This window comes from Sarcophilus harrisii, chromosome 3, assembly GCF_902635505.1.
Source record: "Sarcophilus harrisii chromosome 3, mSarHar1.11, whole genome shotgun sequence".
Lineage (NCBI taxonomy): Eukaryota > Metazoa > Chordata > Mammalia > Dasyuromorphia > Dasyuridae > Sarcophilus > Sarcophilus harrisii.
Genome location: NC_045428.1, coordinates 53,639,717 through 53,658,716, shown reverse-complemented (window position 1 = coordinate 53,658,716; position 19,000 = coordinate 53,639,717). Strand labels below are relative to the sequence as shown.

At 35.2% G+C, this 19,000-nt stretch overlaps 1 protein-coding gene across 1 annotated transcript in view; it reads right to left on the bottom strand.

Moving 5' to 3' along the window:
- SLC19A3 (solute carrier family 19 member 3) overlaps window positions 1-7,852 on the bottom strand; it is a 47,757-nt gene extending 39,905 nt beyond the window's left edge. Inside the window, exon 1 of the mRNA XM_031957899.1 lies at window positions 7,473-7,852. The gene's annotated coding sequence lies outside the window, so the exon portion shown is untranslated. The remainder of the gene's footprint in view (window positions 1-7,472) is intronic.
- Between the last annotated feature and the right edge of the window lie 11,148 nt (window positions 7,853-19,000).

Below are 19,000 nucleotides of genomic sequence, written 5' to 3'. Positions count from 1 at the left end.
TGGCTTCTAGGTGCTGTGCTTTTATATAGCCTAAAATTCACTTGCTGTTTTAGTCCTTATATTGTACAGATCTTCTAAAAGCTGTGTGATTCTTAAAACATTTAGCACAGTAGGCAGATGTCCTTTGGTGAACTCAGGCAAGGACATAAGCACCACACAGATGGGAAGACAAAGGATTAGTTGCAGTCTGTATCATTGGCATGACCTTCCAAATTTATAAGATCACAGATCCATTTAAGTATCTTGCACTATTGACTTATAGCCATGATATTGCAGAATATCATAATTGGAAAAGAGGTTAACAGCTATTTTACCCAATCCATACCTGAACAAGAACGTCCAAGATTACAAGTGATGATACAGCCTTTTTTCAAAGGAATCCAAATGAGATTGTTTCTGGCTCATTCTGTTTCTGGCTAGCTCCGATTTTCAGGGAGTTTTGTAACTTCCTTCCAATGTAGATAGATACTCTGGGACAAATAGTCTAGATGTAGTCTTCCTTCCATATGATAGCCTTTTGAGTGACTGAAGATAGCTTCTATGTCCCTTAAAGTAAAAGAATTTTCTTTTCTAGGCAAAATAATCTGAGTTCTTTGAACTGATCCATATTTGGCTTGAATTGTATTGTTCTAGGTCAGTCTTCTTTACATGTCCTCTAGTTCATCAATATCCTTCTTAAAATATGTCACTCAAAACTAAACATATTTATTTATTTGTTCATTCATTCTTTGTTCATTTGTCTATCAACTCTCTCTCTCCCCCCCCTCACCATATCTGAATACAGCAAGCCTATTATCTCCCTATTCCTGATAATTATGTTTTTTTTCAATGCAGTTCAAGATCTTATTAATGTTTTTGACCACTGCATCACATTATTAGCTCAAATGGGACATTCAATCCAATAATCCCCTTAGACCTTTTAAAGACAAATTGATATCTAACTACCCTCCCCATGCTTGTGAGCCTGGTTTTGAATTCAACTATAAGACATTATAATTAAGCTTATTGAAAATCATCTTTCATTTACCCAATGTTCTTATCTAAGATTCTTTTGGATTTGATGTCTTGGATTCTCCCCCATCTTTGTGCCATCTACAAATTTGATAAGGACACTATCTATGCTTTTTTTCAAGATAACTAAAAAAAGGGGGGGGGGAACAGAACAGTACTTGGTGGACATTTTAGTGGAGATGTTCATTAATAAAATCAGATTTTGAATTGAATGGTACCTCAGAATCATCTAGTCCAATGCCTGAATTTAAAAAGGAGGCAACCAAGGCTCAGGGATGTTAAGTGACTCTCCCAGAATCAGAAGTGAGATTTGAATCCTAATCCTCTGATTTTAGTCTATACTATATATACTATATACAATACCATATACTATATACTATATAATATACTATACCAAGCTATTCACAACAGAGAATTCCAATTATTTCTCTTTGGATCTGGCTATTAAACCATAACCCATCATAAGCCACAGAGCATCATATATTTTTACTATTAATCCACTAAATTACACTAAAAGGTAACCCAAAGCTTTTTAAATTGTGGATCATAATTCCATCTGGGGTTGTGTAACTGAACATGAGGGTCACAAAATTATTATTTGTTATCAATAAATGTTTGACTTGTATATCTATTTTCTATTCTTAAAACCTCAGGTCATATAAAAATTTCTCAGGCAAAAAAGGGTCATGAGTGGAAAAAATTTAAGAAGCCCTATTCTAATCCATAATGCTCTCTTTCTCTCCCTCCTTCCCTTTCTCTCTCTCTCTCTCTCTCTATATATATATATATATATATATAGTCCACCAAGTACTGTCCTGTTCCCCCCCCTTTTTTTTTTAGTTATCTTGAAAAAAAGCATAGATAGTGTCCTTATCAAATTTGTAGATGGCACAAAGATGGGGGAGAATCCAAGACATCAAATCCAAAAGAATCTTAGATAAGAACATTGGGTAAATGAAAGATGATTTTCAATAAGCTTAATTATAATGTCTTATAGTTGGATTCAAAACCAGGCTCACAAGCATGGGGAGGGTAGTTAGATATCAATATATCTATATATACATATATATATATGTATATCTTTGTATGTATATCTATCTCTGTGTGTATATGTGTGTATATATATATGTATGTATAGTTTTTTAATTAAAAATGACCAGATATTTTATTTTTCACATGAACTTTTGCCTTAGAATGTCTTCCCTATCTTGCACTTGTTAATTTAATTTTTTGTTTTAACAAGTATGGCATTTTTTTCATTTTTCCTACTAAATCTCAGTTAGTTACATTTGTCTGTTTAGTCTACCCTGGGAAGACAGGTTTTTTCCCATCCTGATTGACATCCAACAGGTCTGTTGCCCTCCCAGTTTGGTGTTACCTTTAAATTTGTTAAGCATGTTATCAAGGTCTTCATCAAAACCTTTGATAAAAATAATTAAGAGAGAACCCTGAAGCAGAAATCTACTTCACCCTAAGTAGACATTAAGCCTTTAATAACTACCCTTGGGTCTGATTATTTAACCACTTCTGAGCTCTACATATTTATGTAATCCATAAAAATACTAGAAATGACTTTATCAAATGTCTTCAGGGACCATTTTTAATTTAAACTTTGTAATGTCTTGTATTCTGTCTACCACTGTGATTTACTAAATCTTTGTTGAATTGAATTGGTTCACTGAAATCTACATGGTCAGAGTTGAACTGATAGGTCCAAATTGCTAAAGGCATCAGAAGCTCCTGGATTCTTTGCATCCTTGCTTTGTTATTGCAAATTTTAGAGAATTTTACACCTTCAACTGTCTGACTTTTAATCTTTCAGAATGTTGACTTCTCAGGCCCTACTCAGGTCCTTCTACTGCCTAGTTTCATGTTACAGATCCAGTGACTGATCCAGTCAAACAAAAGTCTACTTCATCTCTTTGTTCTTAACTCTTTATAACTGTTTATTCTAAATTGTCATGTAATTAGCTGGTCTTGAATGAATAGTATCTGCTAAAACTACTTTGGGATGCTCATCCCAATAGTGACAACAAAAGTATCAGGCTAATTCTTTCAAGGAAGATTCCCAAGATATGCTTTCCCCACAATACTTTCTCCCTCTCCCCTAACTCCTAAGACACATAGGAATCGAAATAAAAACTATAGTCCTTTAAGACAGGTTATTTCCACTTTAATGAAGTTCATTTTGACTTCAATGGGGCAGCTAGGTGGTACAATAGATAAAATGCCAGGCCTAAAATGAGGAAGACTTGAATTCAAATCCGGTCTCAGATGCTTACTAGCTGTGTGACCCTGGGCAAGTCACCTCATCCTGTTTGCTTCAGTTTTTCATTTATAAAATGAGGTGGAGAAGGAACTGGGAAACCTCTCCACTTTTGCCCCAAATACCTCAAATGGGGTTATAAAGAGTTGGACACAACAACAACAACAACAAATTTTAACTTCATCCTATGTAGATTTCTAGCCATCTAGTTTGAACAGATGGTAAGTTCCCTTTGTTACTTGTCTGTTGGCTGGTAGTATGAGATGAGCATCTGGTTCTCTCAGTCTGCAATAATCTACCAATACCTGTCAAATTCTTCTGGTCTAGCCACCTAAGATATGCCCACCTATCAATAAATAAAGTTTAGATATATACATATATTTGCTTGTTTATATGCAGTCATTCATATGCACACATAAGTATATATACTCTGTAAATAAATGTATATGTATCTATCCATCTATCTATCTAGATGTGTGTGTGCATACGTGTACATTCTCTCTCTCTTTCTTTTGCACACACACATGTACACACTCAACTGAAAATTTTAGTAAAATTTTGATAATCAGTTCTTTATTCACTCTCCCATTATGCCTCTATACTGTGGCTAATAACAACTGACAATGAATGCTTTAAGAGCACTAAGTGATGGAGTAGATAGATAATGCTGAACTTGTAGTTAAAAAGATGTGAATTCAAATCCTATCTCAGATACTTGCTAGACACTAAACAACAATGGGGGATCTCAACTTTCCCTTCTCACAGTCAGACATCACAAAATAAACAGAAAAGAAATTAGGGAGGCTAATAGAATCCTAGAAAACCTAGATATGGTAAACCTCTAAAGAAAACTGAATAAGGACAGAAAAAAATACACCTTTTTTCTTGGCAGTACATGGCATCTACACAAAAAGTGATCATGACATAAAAACCTCACAATCAAATGCAGAAATGCAGAAATAGTAAATAGTTTCTTTTTAGACCACAATGCAATAAAAGTTATATTCAATAAAGGAGCAGGGAAAGATAGACTAAAAACCAATTGGAAATTAAATGATCTAATTCTACAAAATGAGTGGGTCAAACAACAAATCACAGAAACAGTCCATAATTTCATCCAAGAGAATAACAATTATGAGACAACATACCAAAACCTATGGGATACAGTCAAGCAGTTCTCAGGGGAAGTTTTATATCTCTAAATAGCTTACATGATTAAAATAGAGAAAAAGGAGATAAATGAATTGGGCATGCAACTAAAAAAGCTAGAAAAAGAACAAATTAAAAACCCCTAATTAAATAATAAATCAGAACTTCTGAAACTCAAAGGAGAAATTAATAAAATTGAAACTAAGAAAATTATTGAACTAATAAATAAAACTAAGATTTGATTTTATGAAAAAACCAACAAAATAGACACTAAGCAAATCACCTAACTTTTAGTTTCTCTATTTGTAAAATGGGGTTAATACTAGTACCTACTTCCTAGGATTGTTCTGAAGATCAAATGAGTTAACATGTATAAAGTGTTTTGCTAACTTTAGCAAAGCATTATATAAATGAAAGCAATTTTAAAAAATGTATACAGATTATCTTATTCAGAACTTGCAATAGCCTTGTGAGGTAAATTTTCTGAGTATCACTTTCTGAGAAGTTTGAGATTCTGTTAGATCATAAATGACTTGCCAATGGTCATATAACTAGTATCTGATCTCATATTTCCTGATTTCAAATCCAGCCATTTATTGACCTCCCCCCCTCCCAGTTTATATTACATTGACTTCACATCCCTGCATAGATATTACATACATCTGATTTTAAATCCAGCCATTTGTTGATTGCATCAATCTATATTATATTGACTTCACATCTCTGAATATATATTACATACATCTATCTAACATAATTTTTCTGTTATTCAGTCATTTTTTTTTTTAGTCATGTCTAACTCTTCTCAACTCCCATTTAGGATTTTCTGGCAAAGATGCTGGAGTGCTTTGCCATTTCTTTCTCCAGCTCATTATGCAAATGAGGAAACTGAGGCAAACAGGGTAAAGTGCCTTGCCTAGGGGCACAACTTGATAAGTGTCTGAGATCAAATTTGAACTCATGTAGATGAGTCTTCCTGACTTTAGTGGTCTATCCACTAGCTGCCACATAATACAACATAAAGCATATATATTATAAAAGAAAATTTTCTCATCTTTTGTTACTGATATCCCTCTTTCTAGCTTCTAAGATGTCCTACTGTGCAAATAGTTCTTCTTTTGCTACTATCCCTAATAAATGCAGAATAACTTGGCGTGTATCTACCCTTCCTGCCAAGGATACTTTTGTAAACATTAAGTAGCGGCTGTTCATTCTTCTGGCATGAAGTCTGTGGGAGGAGCAGCTTGTACACTGTTTCAAAGTTGCTTTGGGGACTCTGCCGTGTTCAGTATCCAGGACTTTCCAATTCTAAGAAGTTGCTGCCCCCTCTCTCTTGGCTTTGTATGTTCAGATGCTCCCATTAAAAGCCCCTGAAGAATGGAAGGAGAACTTTCTTACTGATGATGCTCATTGCATATCTGGTGTTATCCCTCCTTCTGGAGACCTCCGCACTAGCAGCAGTATCATGCTCCTAATAGCTGCTCACTAAACATATAAATTCAGAGCATTCAGCTTCTCTGTGTATTTATTGTGAGCGTTCTGGCTACAAGCAAAAGCTGATTCTGTTGCTTACTGATTTTATGCTGTTATTTCTGTCTATTTTCCTGTAGGATTACAGGATTTTCTGTAGTCTTACAGAAGAAGAAATCTTAAGGATTTTCTAGTCAATCAAACACCTTCAATTCACATATGAGGAAACTGAAACCCAGAAAAGAGGTGAACTGGGTTCCTTCCTACTATTGAAAGTTCCTTCTTTCTTCCTTGCCATCTGCTTCATTGCCTTCATTTGAATAAAGCTTTGGCATGAGAGGAGGATTAACAAAGATGAAATCACTAATTTTCATTTAGATTTTCTTTACTGCAGAGATAAGGTTGTAGTTGTTTGTCCTTTGTTCTCAAAGAAAACCATGACTTCAGGGAGGTGATGCTATGGCATGCAAGTGAATTACATTTAAATGACAGAGGACTGTGCAAGGTCACCTGCCTCAGTTTCCCCTTCAGAGCCTTCTGATCCCTGTTGTAGGAAGATTTCTGTCAATCTAGCACTTAGCTCTATCTATGGATGGGCTTTCAAGGAAAAATTAACATGGTAGGAACAGTAGAACTAAAATTCTCATTGACCAAAAGAGAAGAAACTTAGTGATGTTGATTGTAACTAGGTTGGGGTGATTTGGGCTCGGGCCAAAGATAGTAAAATATAAAATAGTGAGAATGTAGTATATGTATTTACTAGCAAAATTATTTTTTGTGACTAGTTTTAAGAATAGTCAACTGCCATATATATTCTTCTATAAACTTTTATTGTAATTAATTCTCTCCCCTTTCCTCTGATTTTTTTCATTATTTTCCATATTGTAGTTGCTTTTATTATTTTCCACATGTTTCCGTATTGTGATTTTATTATTTTCTGTACTGTGGTTTCTTTTATTATTTTCCATATTTCTGTTTCTTGCCCTAGGAATGAAAATTGCTAGTTACAACTTTGGGAGTCAAGGATAAAGACAATATCAAGCTTGATATTGAATGGAGTCAATGGAAGCACAAATGCACTTGTGTCAGCTAAAGTTTCAGTACTGTTCACCTTATGAACTTTGAACAACCTTCGCAGGGTGAGTGCTGAGAGACCAAAAAAAAAAAAAATCACTAGCCAGTATGCTAAGTTCTGAGCTCCGCCTCTGCCTAGCCACAAAGATGGCACCATTATGTTAGATATAGGTTTCACTTTTCCATCTATAAACTAAACCCAATATCTGCCTCCTAAATTATCTGAGCAAATCAGTGCCTGGGGCACAAATGTCTTATTTCCTTGAAACACACACACACACACACACACACACACACACACCAAAAACAATATACAAGTGTCACTGATGTGATGTATGATCACACGTATTAAGAGAGTCCCCAAGTTTGAAAAGTTTTTGGATTGTCTTCTCTTTGGAATAGTGTGAATATAGAAGGAAGCTTTGTAGATAAGGAAAACCCTGCCCAGTTTGAAATGCAAGACTGAAATATAACTGACATGTCCTAGAAACAAATCTCCTACCTTTTCTTTGAGAAAATTACTTTTCTTCTCATAAAAAAAAAATTCCCATATTTACATCAGGGCTTCTTTTGTAATCCGACATGGTCCAGCGTTAATTTTTCTGGTGTTTCCTCAATGCATCTGGCCACAGGCTTTACTGCTTGTTCCCCTTCATCTCATAGTAATCTTGTCCTGATCTCTTCCCTGACATAGGAACTCTCCAGCCAGCAGCTATGAGGTGATTGCTTTGTAGTGGTCCCAAGCTTTCTTTTTGTCTGAAATGTCAAATGTCTGTATTTCTACCACAGTTAACCTTAAGGACTGGGGCCCTTGAAATTCTTCCTGCTCTCTTCTCTTCCTTGGTTCCCTTTTCCCTCACCTCACCAATGTCTTACTCTTGGTATTGGAGTTCAAAACTTTGTCCTCCTCTTTGATCCAATTATTAACATGTCTGTTTTTTCCTGGTACTTGGCTTTCAACTTTTTTTTTTTTTTTCTGAAATACTGCCCAGAAGGCTTTCCAGCTGGCTCCTGGCCAATGTTTTTCATTCTCCTTAAGAGTGAGCCAGTGTGAATGGTCTGGTCCCCAAGAAATAGCAATGTGGACTTGAATTTACACACATACACATGTATACAGATATATGATACATTTGAAATATATTCAGAGTTGATTTCTACTCTTACAATTAGCTCCTGATAAACTTATTGGTTTTTATAATATCCCTTTGAAATAGTTAATGAGCATTTATTAACTACTTACTGTGGACTAGACATTGCATTAATATTAGGATGGTTGTTGTTTATCCTTTGTTCTCTTACAGTAGAGATGTGATACCTTGACATACAAGTGAGTTGGATTTAAGAAAGAATGGTCTGAGCAAAGATACCAGCCTCACTGGGATACAGAGAAAGACAAAATTTGTCCCTGCCATCAAGAAATTTACATTCCAATGGAGGAAATAACACTAAACAATTATATACATAAAAGATTTACACAGGATTCATGGAAGATAATTTGAGAGCAAAAGATACCAGAGAGGAAAGAAGAAAATATTTTAGTAGGAAGCCAATAGAATATTTTGTTCCTGTCTATGGATATACATACATACTATATATATATATATATATATATATATATATATATGACAGGGTGACTGAAAATTTTCTCTATAGTGACATGCAGTTCTATTTTCAGTGGGTCCCATCTAACTACTGGGTCCATCTTCCCCCCACTACATTCTTCTTGTTTATTGTCTCATTTCCCCCTCTCTCTGACTTTCTCCAGTGGGTTGGGGATGGGGCTGCAGTCAAACTTTCTGAAGGACATTAACAACACATATATAACTGGAGGAGATTGCCTTCTGTGCCTCTCCAAATGAATTTTCCTTAGGCACTGAAAGCCTTAGTCACATCTCTGTCTCTAGTGAATTGGCAAAGGTAAGACTGAAACCATTTTCTTGATTTTTGTGCCCAGAAAATATTGCATTGAACTATCTTGTCATTCTTTAGTTTTAAATAACAAGGTAGTCATATATGAATAGAGGAGGAGTTGTGTCTAATATCCAATATGTTCACCTTCCATATTTTCAGCACAAGCAAAAGGTTCAAATTCAGAAACTGATGTCTGGTAAGTTTTGGGTAGTCTTATTACCCTACCCTACCCATAGCATCTAGACTGAAGAGATGGGCTCAACAAAACAAAAGAAAAACAAAAATAAATATTGTCCATCAAGGAGAACTACATTTCTGAAATGCTAATCTTCCTGCATTCTGAAATGTCAAAAAAAAAAAAAAAAAAGCATCCTTGCTACTTCCTGAATATGAGAAACTATTGAAAGAGATAAGATGTTAATATTTCACAGGCAAGTTTTCATAGTGATAGGGCACATCAGTCTGTTGGTTTCCTGATAATTTGTTCCAAGGTAACATTTCTGAGTGTTAATGACTTGACAATAAGATGGCGCAGTGGGACAAATGCTGAATTGGATGTCAGAGGAGTTGGTTGAATTCTTTATTTTCACTTACTCCCTGTATGACTTTGCACATAGGAGCGCTTTATTCCTCTGGGCCTCATCTTTCTTATCAATAAAATAAAATGGTTGTACTAGATGCTTTCTAAATTTCCTTCCAGATCTATATGTATCATCTTATGAGCCTAAGGGGACTTTTCTCTGTATCCCTAGCCATAAAAGGACTAAGTGTTTTTTGTATTTCTCCTTGTCAGTCTAAGGTATGATATGATTGTGAGGAATCCCAGCTTCTGATGCCACATTTTGGAGCCCTGAGTGGCCCCTTAAGGCTAGAGAGAATTCTGCTCTTTCTACAACCATTATGTCTTTTGAACTTTGTTTTGAATGGAGTTTTCCATAGCAACTGGAGAATGACAGAATGGAGCCTCTAGAAGAGTAAATACTTGCAGTCTCCCTTCTATGATTTAGAGATTACAATTAATTCAGTATCATACTTTAAACATAAGTAGAGGGCTCTGATTTAAAGAAATATCTAGGGCTTTCACAGTAAGGAAACCCTTTTAGCAAAGTACTTTTAGCACATAGTAAGTAACTAACAAATGCTTTTTCTTTTTTTGTTGTTGTTGTTAAAGCTTTTCAAAACACATGCATGAATAATTTTTCAACATTGACTCTTGCAAAACCTTTCCTCCTTCCCTCCACCTCTTCTCCTAGATGGCAAGTAATCCAATATAGTTAAATATGTCAAGATATGTAACAAATGCTTTTTCATTCATTCATGTTCATTAAACAGAAGTCCTGAATTCACAGTAATGATGACAATATGTCTATATTTTCAAATATACTTCCCTCAGCAACATAACTGACATTGCTTTTTGGTGTTATGTTTTTGTTTTGGGGGGGTGAAGCAAGATATTTTCAGGAAGAATAAATATATATTCTAAAGGTGTAAACACATAAACTTCCTTGTACACCTTTCTCATCTTCACATTGCAAAGAACATGAACTTTCAAATCAGAGAAAAGGAAAGGAAGGAAGGGAAGGGAAGGAGGAAGAAAGAGACAAGGATAGAGAGAAAAAAGCAAAAAAAAAAAAAAAAAAAGGAGAGAAAAGAGAAAAAAGAAAGGAAGGGGAAAAAAAGAAAAAAAAGAAGGAAGTTTACAAAAGATTTATTACTATCTACTACAAATCTTTTGAATTTCTATTCCCCTACCTGGCCATGGCATGGAATTGCCCCAGGTCTCTCAAAGATTGTGCCAAAAGAACACAAGCTCTCACAGGTTCTATCAAGCTAGAAAGTCTTTGAGAAGAGGCCTAACACAGCCTAGCTAAATTATTATATATATATATATATTTTTTTTGTTGAGTTAAAAAGAAATTAATTTAAGAAGCCCTTATTTCTTCTTCCCATTTTATTGTTCATCTATTAAAAATGTGAAGAGAATCTTATCATATAAATTTTTTTCCTGTGGTTAAGAGATAACATTTCTTTTTGAAGTTTAATTAATTAAAAAAATTAAAAAACCTCCTCTCCCATTTTCTCTCCCTTTTATTTTCCTTTCTGGAAAGTGAGAGGGTCCTTGTAAAAAAATAATTATAGCCAAGCCAAAAAAATTCCTGCGTTGGCCATGTCCAAACATTTTACACAAATACACTCACAGACACACACACACACACACACACACATACACACACATACATACACACACATCTCTCTATCTACATTTGCATTCTGACTCTATCACCTCTCTGTTATGCTTCATTATGGGTATTCAGAAATCATGGTTGGTCGTGGTATAAATCTGAATTCTAAAGATGTTTGTGTTTACAATGTTTTTTACTATATAAATTATCCTCCTATTTCTGCTTACTTTATTCTGCATCATGTCCTAAAAGTTTTCCCAGAGTTCTCTGGAACAATATTTCTTGAAGCACAACAATATTTTATTACATTATTTATACTCTAATTTCTTCTGCAATTTTTTAATTGATAGGTACTCTCTTAGTTTTCAGTTCTTTCCTACTACAAGTAGGGCTACTATAAATATGCATATGGGTCCTATTTTCTCTCTTTGACTAATAGAGTTATTGCTGGATAAAAGGATGTACGCGTTTTATAACTTTTTGTGCACAGTTCCAAATTGCTTTCCAGAATGGTTAGAATAAATTAGAGTTCTATTAACAGAGCTAATATACTTAATATACCTATTTTCCTCTAGCTCCTCCAACATTTATTATTTTCCTTTTTTTTTTGTCAGCTATCCCAATCAGAGAGATATGAGGTGATTTTATTTGATTCACACTTTCCCAATTATTAGTGATTTGGAATTTTCCATATGTTTCTTGATAGCTCAGATTTCTTCCTTTGAAAACTGCCTATTCATATCCTTCAATCATTTGCAGAATGATGAACTAGCTAAATTTTGTAAAACTAATCACCCTATTGACCACAAGGCAATGGATTTGGGGCCTGTGGTAAGTCTTGAAGATCATTTACTAAGTTCTATAGGAGTTGAATTCTGCATTGAAGTATCCAAACTGGGGGGTGGGGTGAGAGAGAAATGGCTTGTGTGGAGTTGGAGTTGGCTACAAATATATCTCTTTGTTCAGGATTTGCAGTTAGCATGATCTACTGTATTTTCTTAAAAACTCACTAATCACAGCTTTCTGCATTTGACCTAATTCATCAAAGTGCTTGGTGCTCTCCTAATATTTCTCATAGCACTTTGTCTGGGCCTCCCCTTTGCAATTTCTGTCTAATTTGCAAAGGAGTTATTTGCATGCAAGCCTTATCTCCTTTACTAGATTGTCAAGTGAATTTCCTGAAAGCTGAGACACTAGACTGCTTTGATCTTTGCCAGTTTAGCTCAGCACAATGTCTTGCATAGTTATATTTATTGTTTAACAAATACTGACTTTGAATTTGGACACATTTCATCAGGAAAAAGTCATTTTGTCCACAAAGGGAAAAAAATATCAGTTTGATTCTGGAAAATTGGGAGTTGACATCTCACAGGAGTTAGAATACTTGAGAAATAATAACTTTAAAAATGATGTTTTATAAAATTTCAATAAAGTTGAAGTATCTTTCCAATGTGAGATATCTAAGCCCTTGCTACAAGTACTTGCTTGCCTCCATTTTTACATGTTCTATGAATACTTACATGGTTCCATTGTACAAATTGATAGCATAGGGCCTGAAGGGTAATTCAATAGAATTTTATCAATAGAACTCTGGTATTTCAACCTGTAAATTCTTGGGCAAATCATAGGTTCTCTTAAGGCCTTACTGTCCTGATCTGTAAAATGAGAGGGTTGGAACAGAACGATCTCTATGATCCCTCAAAGCTCTCACATCTAATTACCTAATGAACACCTGTGGCACAACAACTCATCATCTCAAAGCTACTTCTAGTCTTTTCCTTTATCTCTTTTTCCTGTAGGTTAAAAACCACAAAATGGGTCTCTTGAGTTTAGCTCTATCAAATGACAATGAGTGGATCTGTCTCTATTTTTGTTTCAGTTTCTCTGGGTCTTTCTCTCTGTGTCTGTCTCTATGTCTTTCTGGCTATATATATATATTTTTTCCTATTTGAGTTTTTGGCTTCTGAGAATCAGGAAAATATCTAGATTAAGTACCTCTCCTCTCTTTTGTTTTGCCTAGCTTATTTCTTTCTGGTACAGAGTCCCAACTTCCTGATTGCAGTTCCAACTTTTGCTCCTCCCCATTACAAATTTCCTCATCAGCTTGAAAGAGCTTTCTTTTTTGGCTTTTGAATGAGACTCTCCATTTCCTTGGGCCAAACTGTCAAGCAAACAGGATTCTCAGATAAAAATATTTCTGGAAACTCAAATGAGTAATCAAAAAAAGAAAAGAAATAATGTACTTTCCCAGGAAGAATAGATGAATTCTATCCAAAGATTTCATAAAATATAGGAGGCTTCATGGTCAGTAGCCCATCTAACATGTCCACCTCAAAAATCAGAATTTTGGAGTTGGAAGAGATCTCAAAAACCATTTGATCCAAATGGCACCTTAACAGTAATTCCATCTAAAATAATTCCAGGAAATGATTTTCCTACCTTCATTCAAAATTTTCTAATGAAGGAAAACCCCACTATTCCTCCAAATCAATCTGTTTCTATTAATTTAAATGTTTTCTGCAGCATATATTTATTATATATACTTCAATCCTGGTTTCACTCTTGATTCTCCAGACTTAGCCACTTCTTCTCTAGAAGGCTTCTTGATTTGGTGGTGCCATTTTGCTTTGACCCTCTCTTCTGATTGGTAAATCCCTACTTTGAACTATCATTTCATGAAGTTGTCAAGACATGCTCACTTCACGCCTTAGTCTCCAGATTTTTCAACCTCTTCAAACCCTTTTCTTCCTCCATTAGAAAAAAGATTGTGAGATTCTTTTTTGGCTTCCTAGCACTTAATGCAGTGCCTGACACATAGTTGATAGTCAAAAAGCAATTATTGAGTATCTACTATTTGGATTTTCTGCCTCTACCTTCTCTGTTATACTATAAACTCCTCCATCTATCTTTCTATCCCTAACACACAAACTGTAATGTCTTAAAAATGAGGACTCATAAATTGTGTTGAAGTGAATTATATCAAAATTAAATGTTATAATATAGATGCTTCAATTAAGTATATTAGCAGATAATATAGATGGATAGGAAAAGTATTCATTAGGCCTATTGCTAAGGGGTAGAGATGCAGAAAGTGGCAAAAGACAATCCCTGTCTTATTGTCTAATGAAGGAACCCATAGTTTTATGGACTAGTGAGCACTTAAATGTTCTATCTATCAACTATCCATGTGTCTGTCTGTTTACCTATTATTTGTATATCTATGATCAATTCATGTCTATCTGTCTATCATCTATTCACATCTATCTATGTAAATTGGTCTATCTGCTAATATATTTCATTGTGGCATTCGCTCATAACATTTAATTTCAATTTAATTCAATTGAACACAATTTTATTAAGTTTTCATGTTTAAGACATTGGGTTTATATGTAGGAGATACAAAGCTAGATGGAGGAGTTTATGTTGTAATGGAAAGGATAGGGGGAAGCATGCTAAAATGACACAAGAGAGAGAGGCATACAAAGGGGAAATATAGAATGGCTAGGATGAATTGGAAGAGGAAGAATGTGTGTGTGTGTGTGTGTGTGTGTGTGTGTGTGTATATAAATCAGAAAAAAAAACCCAAAAAACAATTTCATGGTCTCTGAAGTGACTTTGAAGGTTCCTTCTAAATGGCACTTGAATAGGACTTAAAAGAGAGAAGGTTTTAAATAGCAGAGATGGGTGTGTACACATTTATTAATTCTGGTCTTGATCAATACTTTAAGAAAAAGCTTGGAAATAGGAGAAGACAGAATGAGCCTTTGGTACATAAAGTAATTCATTGAATCTGCAGTATTTAGTACATGAAAGAAAGTAGTATGAGATAAGTTTAGAAAGGTAAGTTGGAGTCAGAAGGATGGAATTAGAAGAACTTCTAATTCTGAATGTCAGGATTGGAAATTTATATTTTAGTTGACGGCCAATGAAGATTCAGTGAAGATTTTTGAGCATAAAAGTAATGTGAATCAAACTATTTTGAGCAGTATGTTGTGGCCTTCCCTCCATATGTGGGAAGATATGATCTATTCTACAATGACCAACATCCAGCTTGGGCTGGTGTGTTGATGTTCATTTCATGACCTTTGCCTATCTTTCTTATTTGAACTCTTAGATTAGATTCCAGTGTAACAGCACTGCTGGTGATAGCTTGAGCCATTTTCTTTCCCTCTGGATGGGTTTTCTCATTTTAGGTTTATTAATCACCTACAGGTAATAGGAATTTTAAGTCAGGTATTCAGAAAAGCAATCAATAAATGTTAAGGAGGTGGACAAGAAACAAGGTAATGTGGGAGTTTTATAGTATTAGAAACAAGTAAAGAAATGAGTTAAACAGGGTGGTTACACTAAGAAAGGGAATTATGGAGATAGAATTGCCAGGATCATAATAACGTTATAGATTTAGAGCTGAAAAAGACCTTAGAAAATGTTTAATTTAATATATATTTTATAGATGAGGCAAATGAGATTGATATTGTCTCTTTGGGACGTCATGAGAGGGAGGGAGGGAGAGAGAGAGAGAAAAGAGAGAGAGAGAGAGAGAGATGAAGGGAGGGAAAAGGGGAGAGAGAGGGAGGAGGGAAAAGGAGAGGGAGAGGGAGAGATAGAGACTCAAATTAAGAGACAGAGAGGAACAGAGATAGACATACACAGAGAAACACAGAGAGACAAAGACTGAAAACCAGAAAAAAAAGAAGAATCATTACAAGAATATCAGTTTTACAAATGATAAAAAGGAGTCTCAGAAAGGAGAGATAATGTACATAGGTCACATATTGAATATCAGAGAGCTGGAATTAAATTCATTTCTCCTGACTCCCAGTCTACCCTCCACACTACGGCTTCCCTTTTGTCTCCATACCACCTTAATATTCATTTATATGCCTGGAATTATATATATTCTCTAGTCAACCAGAATGAACATACCCAGAGAAATCAGAAACAAAATTGTCTCCCAGAAGAAGTCATTGTTCGGTATCTAACTATTTCCAGTATTCCTAAAAAGAAAGAACAGTAGATCAGACACTTGGATCTAATCCAGTACAGTTCCTGGTACATAGCAGGTGCCTAATAAATACTTACTGACTGACAGATGTATCATTTCCATGAAATACTTGGATAACAGTAATCATAATGATATTCTTCTCATCCTGTCTGCTGCTACAAAGAAACTCTGAATGAATGAATAAATTTGCAAAAGATGAGCCTCTCTCCTAGCACTTTTATTGAACTACAAAAGACACTTATGACATCTACTTGGTACAATAGTTTGTCGAACAATACACTTAAAAGAATAATAGTAAAATACTTTCTTGTTGATAGACTAGGATGTTTCTATCTGAACTTCATTAAAAAGATCAGAATTTTTACATAAAAATATTTGTTCATATTTATCTGTCACTTTAAGCTCTAAAAATAAAACTCCCCAAAGCATACTACTAGATTACTTTTGCTAACAAGAAGTCTATGTGGTAAATAATCCAAGCACCATCATCCCCATTTTACAAGTGGGAAAACCAAAGTTAAAAGTATCTATGCTTGAGAAACCTCTGTTGATCAGTCATAATATCTATTAATTTAATTAGTATAATTATCAGTTTCAACTACGTCAGTTTGATACCAATCTTTTTGGCCAGTTGGTAGAAAATAATTCGTCTCAAATGCATTCTATCATGTGAAAAACATCTTTTGTTGGTCAATTTGTAATTATAGTTTTTTCAAAAATCTGAAAGCCCAGACCCTAGCACATTTTGGGCACTCAAAAAGTACTTGTAGAATTCAATTGAAGAACTGATAAATTTCCTTATAAAAGGTCCCAAAATTTCCAGATACTCAACAAAAGCAAAATAATGCCCTTTTTATTGGCTAGTTAATAATATTAATTCTATGTCATTTCCCCATTCCTTTTTACCTTTCATTAATTGAAAGGGGATTTTCTTTTTATTTTGTAAGCTGTCACATGTTCACACCCGATCATCTAAATCAATCAGAGACTTGGGCAAACTTCCAGGGGCAAATTTACCTTGCAAAATTCACTTCTTACTGTATTGTTATATGAGGAATCAAGTGAATTTTCCAGCATGGCTATTTTAAAATATGTTTTGATGGAAACACCCTTAATCTTAAAAAACAACTTTTTTTTTTTTTTTGTCTTCCATGATCATTGATCTATAGACATGGAGGAAGAATTTTCTCTTTTCCTTGAAGACAATCTTTTCCTTCCCAAGGATAGTAGTCAGGATTAGTATAGACACATTTTTTTCAATTCAATGAACCTCTGGATCCCAGGGTACCAGAGTAGACTCAATCTTTTTTGCTGGGGACTAAAATCAAAGTCTACATGGGGAAGAAAAGAAGGAAAATCAGAACACACCTGCTCGTTCCGAATTATGCTTCAGACTGTAGCGTGTGAAGAGAATAGAGAGATCCCCACACATACACATTTGACCCCAGTCTTGGCATTCAGCTCCAGACCTGAAGAACTACACTGACTCCTTTCAGGAGTGTCCTGAGCATGGCCCCACCCACATGACATTCTTCCTTACCTGAAACTCCAGCGTGTCTGAACTGGTTGGCCCTGGGTGTAACCTGATTGCATAAACCCATCCAGGACAGATCCTAGGAGCTGAAGGGATGAAGAATTCTGGAACTGTGTTGCAATGGCTTAATATCTTTCTTCCACCTTATTTTATCTTTAAGAGTTATTTTACCTTTTCAATAGGGTTCTGGACCCAACTACCAAAGTCAAGTCTAAGCTAAGCAGCTCCTAGGTTAGCTAGAGTCATCAAGTAATTCCAAAGACATCTTGGTGTGATTAAGTGAAGACTGGATTTAGAGATAGAGAATCTGTGTTTGAATGCCTTCTTTGCTCTGAGTGATTCTGAGCAAGTCATTTCCATCTGGAAGAAAACTTCCAATTTTCTCATTTGTAAACATGATTGAGTTAGTCTGGATTTTTCTCTAACTCCCTTTCATTCTCTTTTCTTAGAAAGAGTAACTTGAGGGGCAGCTAGGTGGTGCAATGGATAGAGGACCAGCCCTGAAGTCAGGAGGACCCGAGTTCAAATCTGATCTCGGACACTTAACACGTCTTGGTTGTGTGATCCTGGGCAAGTCACTTAACCTCAATTGCCTCAGGAAAAAGAAAGAAAGAAAGAATAACTTGATAACCCTGAAGTTCAAGGCAGGAATCCTTAGAGCTTGTAGGATCCTGAAGAGTCAAGAACCCCAAATTATAGTCATAGAATCGAAGATTTGGGGCAAAAAGGAATCTTGGAGACCACATAGTTCAATCCCTTCCTTTCACAGATGAGGAAACAGCCTCAAAAAGGTCAAATGAGACAATCAAAGTTATTCATATGATGGATAAATGACAAAGACAGGATTAAATTGACTACAAAGTCAGTGCACTGTCCAAAGCCAATGCTACTTTCCAGGGAAATGGTACAAGGAAAGGACATTAGCTTTGGAATCAGCACTTAGGCTTGAATCGTGGCTGTTATTTAGTAGCTGCATGTGGCTTCAGTCATGTTAGTTTTCTGAGCTCTCCTTTCTTCATCTGTTGTTATTGCTGTCCTCCATTCTTGAAGAGGAACAAAATGACATCACTGTTAGACTTAAGTTACGCCACTGTTTGGGCACACATTGTCCATATGAACATTTGGGGGGCTTCTCTAACTTTGTGTATCTTGTGTTTCTTCTGAGCTATTTCAATTCTGTTTTGCTCATAGAGCACAGCACCTTCTTGGATGAGGTAAAAACATGCTGAGTGGTCTTGTGCCAGTGTCTCCCATGTTGTGCAATCAGTTCTAAAGTCCTTAAGAGAGCCCTTTAGAGCATCCTTGTATTGCTTTTTCTGGCCACCTTGTGAGTGCTTGCCTTGTATTAAATTCTCTGTAAAATAGTCTTTTTGGCAAGCATACATTTGGCATTTGTA